General features: G+C 33.7%; 1 protein-coding gene across 4 annotated transcripts in view; it reads right to left on the reverse strand.

Annotated features, from left to right (window-relative positions):
• Positions 1-17,596, reverse strand: part of NOVA1 (NOVA alternative splicing regulator 1) — a 148,466-nt gene that overhangs the window by 80,179 nt on the left and 50,691 nt on the right. Inside the window, exon 1 of one of the 4 annotated variants that reach the window (XM_061463441.1) lies at positions 12,137-12,187. The exons of the other annotated variants lie outside the window; for them this stretch is intronic. The gene's annotated coding sequence lies outside the window, so the exon portion shown is untranslated. Of the gene's footprint in view, positions 1-12,136; positions 12,188-17,596 lie in introns of those variants that run through there. 4 annotated transcript variants of the gene reach the window in all.

A 17,596-nucleotide genomic window follows, 5' to 3' on the forward strand; every position in this document is an offset into this window, starting at 1 on the left:
TGAGAAAGCAGAGGAATGGAGCAGCATGCAAAGAAGTTGTTTCCAGCATTTTAATTCCTTCAATGCACAAGAAAACACAATTTTATTTACATTCTATGTTTATCTATAGTCTATGTTTATCTACAGTCTATGTTTATCTACATATAGACAGATATATCCCAGAGGCATATGCTATTAATCAGACCCACAATTCGGGTCCTAATAAAAAATCATAGAAGACACTGAAAACCATCTAAACATCAGATGAAAGAAAATAACATCTGTTCTTAATTCAGACCATATATACTTCAGAAATCCTCAGTATGTCATGTTCACAGAGACAAATGGTAGCATAAGGAAGAACACTCATCCTATCCAATCATTAATTCCAAAGTTCACTGAGAAAATGCCATACAATAGCCAACAATACTGCTTGAAAAAAAAATGAGATAAAAAAGTGTCAAGCACCACAACAAAATTTCCAAGAACATGGTAAGTCATGAATATAGCCTTAGAGGAAGATTGCCTTATTATGATTCTCCAATATCCCTTAAGTCTAGCTGACTAACCTCACTTTCTATAACACCTTTCACAGCTGCTTACAAGAGTAAGAACCAAACAGTGCAATGTAGCTGACATTCAAATGGGAGTCCCTGCAAAAGAAATAACCAATAATGGAGCTCTGAAAGCAACAGCATGAAGATGCCCACAAATATTCTATTAGCCATGGAAACAGCTGAGTTGAGAAAAAAAACCAGATTTTTCTAGCATATGTATCAGCCATAAGCCAAACAGAATAAGAACATGTTTAACTACTATATAACCAGCCTATTCCCTCTTCAGAACTGGTAAATAAAATAATCTGTATTAGACAGAAATTGTGAATGTGAAGGCCAAAGCCTCAACCAGTGAGCTATTCTTGGTCATCAAGATCAGCTGCCAAAGACCAATCTTCCCTGTGAGCTGTTCTCAGTTACCAAAACAAGATGTCATGTTCAGACTGGCTACTGGATAAAATCATTGTGATGCCCTGATGCCTGAGCCATGCCATGAATTGTTCAGGGGCAGTTCACAATGGAATACTTGGTGGCAGGAACAACTACCAGTTCAGTAGCAGAGTCACGCATACTTCAGCAGCTAAAGAAGCACTCTGGCATGCTTGAATTTGCTAACAGACACAACCAAGGATGCAAGCTTTTGCTCCCCTTCCCCATCCTTTTTTGTAACTGTAAAAGCGTTTATCTCAGCAGTTCACTATGATATCGAGATACTTGGTGTGTTGTTTTTGTTCATATCCCCTTCTTTGGAGGTTCACATATTCAGGGTGCATGTTTATGAAATAATACATACAGCAATCAGTTTATAGTTCTGTGGCCTTGACTACTGTAACTCTTTTCTTAGGACCTTTCATTAAGGATCACTGCTACTATTCCAGAACAAAAAGAGCAATTCCTCAAATTTGAGAACCTCCAATATACTAAGTAATTGGTTTTCTTTAGACCTTTAAATGGGCATTCAATATTGTAATAACTTATCCACAAGACCTCCATAATGGATATATTCACCCTCCTGTCACTGCCACTGCCTCTTAGTTCTTCAGATTATGGGTTTCCTTTCCCACTTTTGGAATGCCACCTAGTGTGAAACTTCTAAAAGCCATACTATTAAAAAATTTAAATAATCCTATTTCGTAACAAATTTGAAGGCACTGAAAGCATTTTCTTTCTTCCACCCCCAAAAAGGCTTTTAAGCTATCACCATTATGTCCCTATTCATTACCTTTCTTACTGTTCTTAGGATTGCAAGATTTCTGTAATGCCTTTGGTATTTGTTTCTATTTATTTCTAAGGCTGAACACATCCTTTGGATATAATAAATCAAATAGGCATTCTTTATTGACATGAAAAAAACAGTGGTCACCTGTCTAATCTGGACAGGTACTAGAAGATGCAATGAATTTGTTAAGAAAATGGTGCATCAGCAGCAAAGTTACTCTGCTAAGCATCAACATAATAAAAACCAACACTAAAATTTCTTCATAAATGAAAGCTGTAGGTACCTCATCCCCTCACAGAAAGCAATTATAATTTTCCTGATTTATACAACCATGAGTAATGAAGTATCTCTACATAAATTGCTCAAACGCATTCCCCCTAATGCATAAACATGCTGCCTCCTAACAATTATGATACCACCTTTTATTATACCAGTCTAGATCACTAATTCTCATTAATTACTACTCATTTTTAGAACCAGAACCTCTGTTTAGAAGAGAAACCGCCAAGCTATGTGCCATAAAAACATAAGCAGAGACAGCTTGCTTCCTCTATAGAATACTAACAATACCCAAAAGAAAAACATTTGCAGATAAGAAAAATCATTAAAGTTTTCTGCATACGGGCAGCTACAGTTGAGAATTACATGCACACAGAGAAACAATATCCAAACAAACCCACAAACTGATACTCGGATGAAGGATTAGAAATATCAGTAACAGCAGCAACTTGAGATTAAGTAGTAGTGCTGGCATTAAAGCAAGCTATTTTTTCAGACCTATTTCTTCTATCCTCACACACACTACCCCCCCCCCCCCACCCCAGCTATTATGAACATGATTCAGAGTTTTTACATCCAGACAAGAGTTTCATCCTAGTTCACAAGCACAGCCTAATATGGCAATAAATAAGTACTAACTTTGCAAAGATCTAAGAACTCATCTGAACTGACAAGAAGTAATAGAGCAAGAAATCCAAGACATGGAGTCAAGTATTTATCTGCACTTACTGGACAGAACATATGTGTCCTACTAAAACTGACACGTTTCTGAACTTCCCTGTGTTCTCTCATTTTCTGTTAAGAGCTATCCACCATTTTCCTTCCAACAAGCAGTGATGAAATTTCCTTCACAGATATGCACCTTGCATAGACATCTGATGTTGTAATTTTTAAGTGCTAGAAGCAACAGAATTCAGATTTAGAAATTCACAAAAATATTTCAACATGCCCTATTTTTGGCTTAATCAATGCTCTTTATACTTCAGATTAACTTTACTGACTAATGGAAAGGTCTGGAGTAGATCAGTGGAAGTGATATCCCTCTTTATTTGGCAGCTGTTAGACTGCTTTTTTAGAGTACTGGGTCCAGGTTTGAGCCCTCCAGTACAACTATGATGTTGACAAACTGAAGGAGGTTTGGTGGAGTATCACCAATACAGTCAACCGTATTGAGTACCTGCCCATACAAGGGAAAGCTGAGGTAAATGATCTATTTCATCAGCCGAGAGCATAGGTAGCTCCCTAACGTCTATGAGGTGCCCAACAAGATAAACTTATATCCTTTCCTGTGGTGCACAGGGGAAGGACAACAGACCATGGACATATACTGAAATGAAAGGTTGAAATTAGACATAAGGAAAAAAAGTTTTCATGGCGAGGGCTGTCTGGTAGTGGAACAGGTTGCAGAGAAGCTGTGCAATAAAATAAAGCCATCTGCAGTCTGGTCTGCCTGCACCGCTGACCCTGATTGAAGAAGGAATTTGGAATAGAGATCTTCTGATATCCCTCCTCAACTGAATTACTACTATACAGTAGTAGTATTTTAAACCATGGAATTCTATTCCATAGTTTTCTTTACTCCTTGTTTCTATTTTTGTCTTTTCACGGATTTAGTTTTTGTTCTGCCATCATCCCCACATTTTTGAATGGAAATTTAATGTACTGCAGCAGTCTTTCTTGCTGTGTTTTCATACAGCCTCTTCCTCATCTACAGTGCCAAGTGTTTTCACGTAGTATCTGGACACAAATGTGATCTGTGAAAGTGACACTGATTATTGTTAGGAACTCAGGCTATCAATCTTCCTTTTTTAGCTGTACAAACATAGTGTTGAAAATTATCCAGGAATAATTTTCAGTGTTTTGACATCTCCCGGTCCATTTAGATGAGTGCTGCAAAGAACATATGTATCGATATGAAGGTATTGAATTAAGTGACAAAGATGAAACTCAGTGCACACAAGTACAAGGTAATTTATGGTATCACAGCTATTTTTAAGGCAATTACAGAATAAAAATAAATGACAACTTTTCTGGAAACAAACATGGTTGTCAGTGTCAATGAAGTATTTCTTCAATGTGGAAATACCATTTAAAGAAATGTTGGTATGGCAGGTGTAAGTTAGAAAAAGAGTATTCTAAACTATACACTATTGCCTAAATACTAAGTTTTGGCAACTAATCTCATATAGACCATAATACAAAAAGTAAAGATCAATTCCAAAAAAGTCCAGATGCATAGTTTCGAAAAGCTACAGATACTGTTATAAAATTAGAGCTATAAAAATTATTAGATCTATAAACCAATTTTTTTTTTTAATGGCATATCTTAATAAATACATTGTACAACATTAAAAAAGGAGAAAAATAAAAAAGAACAGTACCATTTCACATAAAAGCAGTAAAATAACAAACTGTCTTGCTGGCTTTATAAAAAGTATTTCAAAAGCTCATTATACTAGTTGTATATTACTAATATAATACCAGATATTATAAATTAATACTGGATTTTATAAAAAGAATATTTACCCTTATGCACAACAAGGAATGAAATAGAAAACTTATTTTACAAGTTTTATTATATAATCTAGAAGCATTTCTGTACTTTCCTTCAGTATTGAGATAGAAAAGTTAACCTTTCTGCTCCAAGTTTACTTTGATATTACACAGTACTATGTTTTCTATTTTACCTCTTAGGTAGTTTTTGCATAATTTATAATCAATGCAATTACCAGGAAAGATGAGATAATAAAAAGAATGATTCCAGGAAAGACTGCAAGATTACTGTGTAGGCACTATGGGGAAAATTTGTTGCATTTGAACAGCATCTACAATGTGGTGGTAACCAGGCAAAAATCATGTAAGATAAACTGAAACATGAATTGTTTCTGACTAAGGACTTTTATAATACATAGCACTATTGCAGTTGTCACAGATTAGAAGACAAACAACAAAGTTGTACCACAATCTAAATGATAAGAAGAATACAGCATACATTTCCAAACACGCATTCTGTTATTTTCTACTAAGATACTCAACTGAAATTTAAAGATTCAATGATGAAATGGTAGATTAAAAAAAACAATCTGAACAAATCATACCAAGGAGATTGTGAAAGGTCATGCTCTAATTATAAGAACACAGAGCTTTTTCTGCCTCCTTTACAAAAGGTTTTCAATAATGCCCTTTCCAAATACTTACTGGAAAACAAATCTGCCATAGAATAAGTAGTGTCTTTAAATGGAAAAATTAACGAATTAAGATGAAAGAGGGAAAGGCTAAACTATCCATTCTCAAACTAGACAGAGATCACTTGCAGTACTACAAGGGATATGCAGTTCGGGGTCTGGAAAATGGGAGCAGACATCGGAGCTGAGAATTTAGGTATTTGAATGATGACTGTTAGGCATAAGGATGTGTGCCACAGTTAAGGACAACACGAGGGTCTCAGGACTAAGCAACTGTGAAGAAGAACAGCAAATGACATTCTATATACACACATGATGCACACAGGAGAAAAACAATTCTAACTTCAAACTCAAAAATAATGGACTTTCACTGTTATTTCACTCAGGAGTGTAAGTTTGTATTTTGATATCCATAAAACTGTTGGCTCAGTATTAACAAAGTGAAAACCAAATGTTACAAATTTCTAAGTAAGAAATACAAGATAGAGAGAGTATGACACTGTATATGATGTATATGATGACATAAATAGTATGTCTGTGTTTAAACTGTATTCAGCTCTGGTCCCTTTGTCTTTGAAGAATACTAGAAATGGAAAGGATTCAGAAGAGACCAAAACGACTGTTAAAACAATAGGTTGGCCTCTAATAAAGGAACTCACGTAAGCTTACATGCCTCAAGATCTGGAAATTACTTGAGCTAAATGTGCCTTCATGATTTTGCAGAAATCTGACAGGAAAGGGACTGATTCATCCTCTCTTCTAATACAAGAAGTTTCATTGAGCAAGGTCCAAAAATAAGCAAAAGAACATGGTGGTTCCTTTGCAAGTGCTCATTAGTAAATAGAGGTTCTGTCACCTTTGTAAACATTTCACTTCGTCACAAACTGGTTTGTAATGAGTGTATTTCTGAAGATTAAAATCTGCAAAAACTCATAGTAATGAAGAAGGCTTTAATCACTGATTTCAGCAGACCAATCCACACATATATTCAACTTTATTGACACATATGCAATACAGATACTTAAGTTATACACATGGTATTGCCCTTCCTGAACACTGAGGTTTTTCCTCATCAATATATATTATACTATTAATATAATATGCATATTATTATATATAAAATATAGACTTATACAGCCTAAGTAAGCTATTATTGAAATACCATTTGTATTCTACACATTGTCACACTTTGTGTCAAAAATGTACACTCGATGAAGTGTAATTTAAGGGATAATTATTCAGAACATCAGATTTCATTAATAAGTACAAGGTCACTGCAAAATTGATCAGGACAGACATTATGTCTTCTAAGTCATTACACAAGAAAATAGAATTGAGGACTCAAAATATGTGTAACAAATCAAGATATCTGTAATATGAGAGACAGAATGTAAAGTACACATACAGTGAACCCCAGTGCTATTCCACTTCCAGAGTACACGTTCCTTTTTTATTTGTCTAGCAAGAATTTTTTACTATCATGAAGCTAACCTGCTCTCGAAGGAAGTTCAACCTATGTCATGAAATTTTAAAATATAAACCAGTTTAATATATATAAAAAAAAATTATGTAATTGCCAGAATAACAAAAAAATTTAAGTCAATATTAAGCAGGCAGGCTTACATAACTATACTCATACAAAAAACAAATACATGAACCATAATATGCCATAACTGTTTGAAGTTAACGAAAAGCAAATGTGTATAAAGGCTTTTAAATGTGTTAAATATCCAGTGCAAGGACTACAGCGTTAAAGATATGAATGTAAAATATGTTTTGGAGAACAGTTATGGTATATATATGCTTGTATGCAGTCCATAAGTAACAGTAATTTACACAGTTAGAAATAATTTTTCAATGATATTTTACATCAAGTGCACTGACTTTGAAAGAAAATCTGATAATCATAAAAATGTTTGCACAAAATTAAGCTGTGCAAAAGAACTGCTGATACCAACATTTTAAATATTCTATTTAAATTCTATTTTAAGCTACTAATTTGCCAAAATAAAAAAAAAAAAAATTAAAAGGGAAAAAAAAGAAATTCTCACATAAGACTTTAAAGCAACACTTTCATTTTAAAGCTAAGAAAGTTTAATAAAACTTTGCATGGAAATGATCACAGACACCAATTCATAATGGAATTCCTAGTTAAAATATATCTTTGAGATAAGTTACAATACTTTGTAAAAAGCTAATAGATGCATGAGTCTACATTTTCTTTAATAGATTGAGACTTTTGTTCTGAAGTTTCATGATCTTTACAAAAATACATACAACCAGCGTTACATAATGATACAAACCTTAGTCAACAATTGTTGTACATTTATCATCGAGACAGTTTACTTTAGGTTGAAACTCTCTGCTGAAAACAATAAACCTGATGTTGCCAACTCCTCCACAAGCATTTTCCTGTAGTCAACATACTTATTTACCATAAATTTTCTCCTTCTCATACACGCACGTAAGTTTCCTGGGTCATATTCCTTATGGTCCTGCTGTGTTGATTACCTTAGCTACAATAAAGAATCTATAAACTACATAATCTTAGCAAGCATATTTTAACTGCTGCTATAATTCCTACAGAATAAACATTATCCTTAGAATGTGATTTTTACAAAATGAATACAATACTGTTTTTCAACTGCTTAAATGCCTTGCTACATAGCTTTGGATAGGCTGATGAAACAAAACTACATAAACATTATAGAGAGTGAAGCTAGTTTCACAAACGGCCATCACTTAATCACTTAAATTATCTCAATAATTCAATAATGTTTTATTTCATGAACTCATAACAAACAACCAGGAGGATTTATCAATACTAAATGGTTATAATTCTATTTATTACAGCATTTCACAGCTAGGGAATTGATCATCTAGCATCTCAACTTCCCATTTCAAGTTTTAATGCTTAAACTATACTCACAGTGAGACTTCATTCTGGAGTAAAACATTGATCTCCACAAAGCAAGTCTGATGTCTATGTTCTGGATCTTAAATTATTTAATAAGCAGAATTTTTTCAGTCTTATTTCTGCTAGTCTTGAAGTAATAATACAGCTGAGAAAGCATTCTAGCCTGTTCATCCTGAAAAGACTTGCTCAATAAATATCAACAAATTCAGCCTTATTGAAAGTTGCAGAAATACAGCTCAGAACAGAATTTGTAAGAGAAGTACCCTTTGCAATTAATCTGTAAGTTGTGTGATGAGCCTTAATTTGGGCTAGAGAATTGTATTATTTTATTCTAAAGTTTGAATCTTTAAAGTCATACTTGGTTTCAGGAATGACAGGTAGAAAACAAACTTCAACAGAAGCCTCTATGGAAATATGATAAAATCATTTCACAATGCCATCTGTCAGTATAGTGCTCCCATAGTACTTCAAATATTTTGAAGTGGGATGAACAAATGCATTAGAAAGGAAGAAGTGCTCTTTCCATTAAACTACAATGATTGTCAGTTAAACACATATGATTAGCACCTTATGCTGCACCACAACAGACAGACTGCTAGAACAATTCTTAAATTAGTAAGGTACTGTCTAAAAGCAGGGTGGGTGCTCCTTTTAAGACATTTCCATGTGTACCTTCCCTCAATTTGAATGAAAACTCTAACTAGCATATCAACTAGGAACAACTTCAAAGAGGAGATATACACACATTTTATTAAACTCGTATTAAAAACATCTGTTTCCTAATATCTAGGTCTGTTTCGTCTGCAAGTCTTATCTTTTAACCATACAGAGCTTCCAACTTTTAACTGAAAGGAAAAACAGGTAAGAAAAAAATGTGTATCTCTAACACAGAGGTGAATTGCAAATTTCAGAACAAATTATTAAATTTCTGAATTACAGGGTTCATTTTTACAATATTTTAAAATATAGTTATGCTAAAGTTATTTAATCTCACATTAAGAATGGATAGGCCTATTCTTTCACTGCAATCTTCTATAATATGATACACAGGGCAGTTTATTTATAAATGCAACCAACAATTTAGTCCAATACATATACATATTCATTAAGTCTGATCAATCTAATCAAAGATGTCCTTGAAACTATTCTCAAGGAAGACATTAAATCAGCATAAAATGACTATTATAAGCCACACAGCAGAAGAAAAAAGAGGTTACTTCTTCAACACTATGAAAACTCAGTTTCTACATTTCTAGAAATACACTCTATGACCTTGAAAACGAAATTGCAATGTATGAACACACAGAATAGAAACTATTTGTGTATATCGGATATTCAGGTACAGGTGCATTTCTGCACTAAACCTGAAATATACTTACAAAGGTAAAAAGTACCTTTATTCTTAATGTGACTAATACACTAAGCCTAAAACTGAAATGTTTGAACATGCAAATTTTCATCCGCTACAGTGAAAATGACTATCTGATTTTATGTGCTGAACAGCCATTTTTCCTATTTGATTACAAGACAGTTATTAACACACAAAACTCACCAGAAAGCACAGCTTTCAGAAGAGTAGCATACTTCTCATATGTGATCATTAATACCTTAGAAAAGACACTTAAGCGTTAAATAACCACAATATAATGATATTTAAAGTACATACACTAAGTGACCCTTATTACTGCATCTTCTACACAATTAGAGCAACAGGACAAAAATCCTGCAAATGGCAAAAAGGGCAGCATGTTGACCTTTACACTCTAGCAGAAAAGAGACGGCACATGATGTCTAAAGCAACAGGAGAAAAGAATCAGTGTTTAGACCAAAAGTAAATACATACGCTTAATGACACATATTATTCAGATATTTCAACCCATTTTGTTTTTAAATTTGTGTGGTTTACTCTTTAAAATTAGGAAAGAGAAAGCAATATTAACTCATAATTCATAAGGTACAGCATCTGTCCAGCTATAATCCTTCCACTTACAACTTCACATCAGGACAGGATTTTACGAACAGGACTGGAAAAGAACCTAAAAGTTCAGATGTTGTTAAGAAGAACTTTCTTCATGCATGGAATCACACATAGTTTGGGGCAATTACAGTTATTAACAAGGGCCGTGAGTTAAATATAGTAAAATTCTTTCAAGGAAAAGGAGCTCAAGTATAGAAAACTTCAATGAGCAGGAACAATACTTTGCATTTGAGAAGACGCAGAATTAAAAAGCAATGAAATTGAAGTGATATCATCAGGGAAAGATTTTAGTCAAATGTCCTTGGAAGCAGCTTTCTGAAGAAACAAAATTTAAGCATCTAGATAAGGCACTGGTATCCCATAAGAAGTACAAGCATTTGAATGTTTTAACAGCAGTCTGAAATTTCATAGATAGGTTATGCAATTTGACAGATAATTTACTGTCTTGCGAAGAAAGAATGATTTATCCAAAGTAACCAAAAATAGGTAAGAAGGAGGTGTCTGTGAAGAAAACTGAGATCAGCTTTAAAAAATAATCAAGTTGTGAGTATCTGTAAGAAGATTGAGTACAGTGAAGACAAGATGTCCTAGGAATCAAGGACAGAAAAACTATATATGTGATCACAAGAAACAAAACACCCCACAATCCTGACCGCATCAGTGTGTAAGATCGCTTCAGTAAATAAAGAATTTTAGGAAGCAATTCTCTGGTACATAGACTGAAATGAGATGATGGCAGGCAACCTACCAAATGCTATGATATATATGATAGATGGAGTCACGAATGGATAACAGTTTCTTGTAGTTGATCATGACTACAGAGTCATGCTCAGTAACTGAAATGCATGCGTACAAATTGTGTACATATGTGGTACAGAAAGAACAGAGAGGGGGAGTTAGAAAAAGTAGAATCATACCACTTTAACAAGAGGAAATCACTAACTAATAGAACAAAAGTTGAAATGGACAAGCTCCAAAGAAAAGAAAGACAGGATTAACTCAGTATTGGTATCCATCATGTACCCAATTATGTATATGGGATTGCTTTGTGCAAAACACATTAAAAATGCAGAAAAAATACACGCTTATGCCTGCCAAATACAAAACAACATAATAACAAGCACTATTTCTGGGAATTGTAGGTAAGAGAAAAAACTGAACTGCTACCTTCCATCTGATACTACATTTATGAATCAGCAGAGAGAGTTCAATAAAAGGTTATACAGCTGACCATAGCTTTTCATGCTCATCTTAATGAATTATCTACAAATGCCAGCTACGTAAAGAAAAGAATAGCAGAAGAAACCAGTTCCTTAAAAGATAGTTTCATGTTGTGTATCCATTTTTTAAAATCTATGATAAAAATCTAACCCTTGTAGTCTTTTCACACTTACAGTAGTTTTACCAAATGAGACTGGTATTACAACTGAAAATATGTTTTGTTAGTGTCACTGCTAACTTTAAGCCAGTAGCTATACAAATAAAAAAATCTTTCAGGTTCTCCTTTGATATTACAGAACAGGAAAAAGAGAAGTACTTTCCTTCAAGCTACAAATGAAGTCTGATAAGCAATCATAAATTAGACAAAGGTAGTAACCTCTGGCAAACAAAGAATTTTATTATTTTGCAAGGGTACTATTTTTTTCTTCTACCTAAGTGCTACTTGTATCATTGTCAGAAAAATTCACTGGACTGAAAGCATCTGAGACTTATTTTTGTTTCGTGAATCTCATGTTAGCCAGTGAAATTTAATGTTAAAAACTAGTAAACCTTATTAAAAAGGAAAATGAATTTTATTATTGAACCCACAAGAGCTCACATAACGCAGTATGATGAAACATATAGTACAGAATTGTCACATTATCAGATGTGCACTGCTAACACTGATGAAAGCCTATTTAATCTGCTAAATTTATTTTAATGTGGTTACTGACATGAAAAAAGCGGCATAAAAAGATGAAATTAGACTGTAAACTGTGAAAAACAGAATAGGATGACGTAATATTAGAAGTAATTTCTCACAAGAATCCTGTGCTGAATTAGAGCAACTTTCCAGCGATATGCCATTTCCTTCCTGTGTACTCCATACTCCCTGAAAATATATAAAACGGAATGGGTTTTACAGTACCTGGAGTCATGTTAACGTTCAGTTACTCTCTAAGTTTTATGATTCCCTAAAAGCATACCACAGACAGAAAAAAAAAAAAAAAAATCCACCCTTATTTTACAAATAAATTTACTTTTTACTGTGATTCTTCTCTGTAGGAACCATAACTGTAACTGTTATAGCACTGCAGACCAACCTGATGCTACCAAGATAGTCAATGAATGCACTGGAACAACTGTCTGCAGCTCACCCTGCACTGAAATACCTTTCAGCAACATCACATTGTTAAAAATAAAACTAGAAAAATCTTTTTTTTTAATGGTGAGACTCGAAATTGAACCACCTTTTCTCAGGCAGAAGTATCAATGAGAAGGGTTAACTTGATTTTGGAGCAACCACACTGAAAGTACATGGAAGAAAATTCTGGCCTAATTTAAATCAATTGGATATCACTGACTTCAGAAATCTGTTCCTCAAGCTAAACCCTAGAAAAACACTAGAACTGCATTGCACAGTGTTGTGTGCATATTATAAGACAGTATTTTAGGAAGCAACCTGCAAGCAACTCCGAAGTACCTTCTCTTTACATCTAAAAAGCAAAAAATCGCAAATGTATCCACAGAACATCTAGGAATGGCTGGCAGAAAATGAACTCTGAAAGCGTTTCCAACGTCCAAATTCAACATTTTAGTATTTTTGTGTACTAATTTGGACTACAGAGACTTTAAGTATCAGTACCTTTACAGGGAATTACAGCTGCCTGCCGCACTCTCCTCCCCAGCAGTATCAGCCAAAGCTCACATTTCCAGTCTGTGATATCTGGTAAAAAATTGAATGGAATGCCACGTCACTACTCTGGAGATTTCTGAAGCTGAATTATCTGCTCTTTTTGCCTATCTAATCACTACAAGTCCTCATATGCTGTCTCTTCTCTTACAAGTATATCCAATTTGAACTAGTTCCCTCAAGTTTGAAAGAGCTAAGGTTTTTAGGCATGTACAGACTAATATGCTTCACAGCTCATGTTACAAACTAGTGAATACCAGAAGAACTATCACTGTTTTCAGTTCTCCAGAAAAAAAAACAAAAACAAACAAAAACAAGTTACCTTTGTTTTTAGTAAGTATACCTACAATATACTTGCTAAAAAGAGAAATGGAGACCTTCAATAGAGACTCTTGAACAAGATGAACACCACTAAAGGCATTTGATTTGTTCATCTTACTAATTATTCATCCACTACAGAAGTATGTAGAGTATTCATGTATTAAGGGATACGCAGAGAAGTTAAAACAGACGTTTAAACAGAGCTGCCAGAGGAGGACTTACAGGAAAAATTAGATTCCACAATGGAAGATGACCCTTTAAAAGCAGAAGCCCTGCAATATATCCCTGACAAAACTGGGAAATAAAATTACAACAATTTTTAGATTTGTATCTACAATCTTGAAATTATGTCACAAACACTACACTTAGCCTAAACAATCTTGAAATTATGTCACAAACACTACACTTAGCCTAAACAATGCTTATAGGGGTTAACTATGTGCTTTGGAACCTATGTTTTGGTAGCAGAACTTCTGATTTTAGTATTTTTTTTTTTAATATGTAGAGACAAAAAAAATTAACTGGTTCTTAAAAATAATTCTAATAAATATTGCAGGAAAGTGAATAAGATTTACTTGTTTCAAAGTAAAGTTCTTTGGGTAATGAAGAAAAGCACTGTATACTAACAGTTACTACATGAACAATCAAATCTTGAAGGGGAAAAATTTAAGAGCTATAGAACATCAAGATTTTTCTTCTTAGTACTAGTTATGTTCCAAATATAGCACAAGCTATATTTTAGAGTCTAAACAAATCCAAATAGCCTCCATGAAAACAATACAGAGTTGAAAAATAGGAAAAAAAAATCTTTTTAAATAAAGTCGCAAGCTCTTGTACACACGTGTATATTTTCTGATCCTGTAAATCTTCTTTTCAAATATGTAATCAGTAGCTTTATCAGTTGTTTTCTTTTCAAACTTCAAAACTGCAAGAGATGGCAACTGTCCAAGCATTACATCCATCCAGAAATACTACTGCTGTAACTGCAATAAAAACTAAGCTAGTCATGAGAAAAGGTAAATATTCAGAAAACTCATAATCATTCATGTATCAAGAAAACAGATAAAATGATATGGATTATTCTTTAGAAAGCATGTAGATAAAGTGAAACCATGTAGACTGCTGTACTTAAAGGAAGAGACCAAAATGGGCTTAGGATTTCTTCATTTCCAACAGCAGCTTTTGGACACTTCTGGTTTTGACAGTAAAGACAAAGGTCTTCTCAAAAGTTGCAAATAATATCTGTATTTCTTTTTAGGTATGATGGCACATACATGATAATTTTGGTTAGGTGTGAGTGTATATATGTATTTAGTGTATACAAGTATTTATTCATTCTACAAGTTCAGTGTATCAGCCGAATGTTTATTTTCCTTATTTTTTGTGGGAAGAAAAATCTCTTCTCATGGTAAAAAATGTACTAACAGCGCAGTATTACTACCAGTACCTTCTCTATATTCAGTAAAAATATTAAAGATAACTACTACAATCATGAGATCCATAGTTTGCTTTGGCCTTAACATGAGGTGTTCTGTAAACCCCTATTTAAGAACCTCTCAAGCTTAGCACAGAAATGATTATACCTAGACCTTCTCTCCAGAAAATTTAAAAAGTATTTCCTATATTTTTGATGCAAGTTTTCATTTAAAATGACTTTATGAACTTGATGGAGACACATATCTAGTTACCTACCCTGGTTTTATATTCTGACACTGCAGGACTGTCTTCCTAATTTGGAAAAAATAATTTAAATTTCACACATATTAGGAAGTACAACTCCCTCATCTAAGTGTTTATTTATAAGTGTGACTATAGTCTGTAATGGAACATTGACTATCCAGTGCCAAATATTTTACTAAATGAAGGAAATTGATGTATTGCGTCAAAAATGGTTACAGTATCATAATTTACTTCTAAGAAAATATCAGAATATGTATTTATACTTTTTTCAGATACTATTTAATTTGAAAGAATCTGATGACAAAAGATTCATGAAAGACAACAGTAAATGTCTGGGGTTGCACCATTTTTCTAACATTTTTTTCTTCAATATTAAAATGGACATAAATTTGATGTGAAAGTACTGAGGAATGCGAATCTCTCAAAGAACCAAATATGCATTTAAACAAAAGAGAAAAAGAGAGAAAAGTTACTGGGGAGTTATTTGCAGCACTTAAGTTTTTCAAAACTAAAACATAACTGGATAGAAAACATTTCACTTTGTGCCAAGATTCTGTATATGAAGTGGGAAAATACTCAAAAGCATTTCTTTCGCAAAGGAACTCCTACTTTGATATATAAACACATATGCATGCAATTTCATAGGCTTTTGGAAAGGCATTTCAGTAAACCTTTTTAAATTTTCTAAATTGGACAAGTTTGCTTAATGACAATTTAATTGCCTAGATTATCTAATTCTGTTTTTGTCAATTTTACAATTATCTTTAGTTAAAGCAGAAACTCGAATAGTAGAAGTGAGTCTTCAAACACCTGCTCAGTGTTCTGCAAGCAAAATGTAGTTACATGACAAACAGCTAACTTATTCTTCCAGAATCTTAGACACACAACCAACATGTTCACCTCGCCTTAAAAAAAAAAGCCCTATGACTTGTCAGTAATTTAAAAGGCAGTTTTATTTTACCTCTCCAATATGACAGGATATCGTCATTAGGACACTGAATGTTGTGGAACTAGATTTATGACAGTGTTGCAAGAAAATGGTTTTAAAGATGTATTACCAACAACTTTCCCTTTAGTACTATATTGCATTGTAGCCTTCTGTTTTGAGTTAGAAATACTAGTGATTACATATTTTCACGCCTTTTACCACTACATCATATATTGAAGATCTGGAGGAAAACAAACACTAACACTCTTACTCTCCTCCACAATAACACATTTTAAATACTAGTAAATGAGACATTGAGTTGAAAGCAAACTGAAACAAAAGTAACTTTTTTTTTCTACTACAACATGCCAATGATACAACAGTTGCTTTTCACATTAGAAAGAGCTTATACTTCAGCTGAAATACTACTTGGATAACAAAATCAAGAACTAATGTGCATCCATAAAGTACATATCATTGGCTTATACAAGACTGAACTTTGTAATATATATTACCTCTATTCATTGTTAGACCACAAAGCTTTCATCTCCTGCTTTGGGAGAGAACAAAACTGTACTCCATAGCATATTTCAGAGGGAGAAAGTGCATGCAAGCATGCACAATGCAGAGTAAAGTCAGAATAAATCAAAATGTCACTTGGGCAGATGCAACTACAAAGCAGAGAGGCTACCCAGCCCAAAATCCAAGTTAAGATACATATAGTGAGGGTGGCAACAGCAAGAACTTTGAAGCCTCACAAGGAGACCCTTGTCTAAGTCAGGACTTGGTGACATAATCCTCTTCAGCTGCTCCAACTTTTATTTATTTTCTTTTTTTAAGAGAGTCTAAATGTCTCTCCATAAAATAGCAACTGCTTGGCAAAGTGCATCCAAAGTAACTGCTGCATCTCTGTAAAATTCACAACTAAGATTAAACTAAAACAGATTTTTAAAAGGCCATAAAACAGAACTACAACTCCACTAACCTTAGCATATAACTACACACAGACTACAGAGTTTAGCAAATGAGCAAACGTTAAGCCGCACAAACATTATGGCACATAAGAAAGCTGCAGATTTTTACATGAGGATCGAGAAATTGTTTGGAGTTTTTTCTTTTTCTAGTGACAGCCTGACTGTCACATTTTCTAGTGACTAAACAGATCAGAAATTGTCCACAACTCACATGACTATAAGGGCAGCAAGCCACCCTGTTTGAGGGATGTTGAGAAAAGCCTTTCATTTAGTTAGTTTTTGAGTGCTGTTAATGTGAGGAGATTAGGGGAAAACTATCTTGTTCAAAGTTTAAAAGATGTACTCTACTCAGATCCCTGAAAATTACGTAGTTTCGATCACTGGCAACTGACAGCTTTCCCTAATGTTAGAGAAGTTTAATGAAATTTGAAATCGATTTTAACAAAAGCTGAATATACGGACTTCATCAAAAGTAGATTAATGTTTTGACAACTTAAGTATCTAGAGCTTAACTCTAGTTAGTTCTGTACTAACTGTAGTACAAAAAATTAAAAATTTCAACACAGAAGAAAATGACAAGATACCTGGAAGAAGGTAGAAATGTGATGAGCTAAAATATATTTTATTACGCTGCAGAAAATTCATTAGTAAGAAAGCATACTACCACCAGAAAGCATGCAACATAC

Source organism: Pezoporus flaviventris, unplaced genomic scaffold (genome assembly GCF_033815535.1).
Source record: "Pezoporus flaviventris isolate CSIRO_AGI_PZ_B2104156 unplaced genomic scaffold, CSIRO_AGI_Pfla_v1 ptg000036l, whole genome shotgun sequence".
Classification (NCBI taxonomy): domain Eukaryota; kingdom Metazoa; phylum Chordata; class Aves; order Psittaciformes; family Psittacidae; genus Pezoporus; species Pezoporus flaviventris.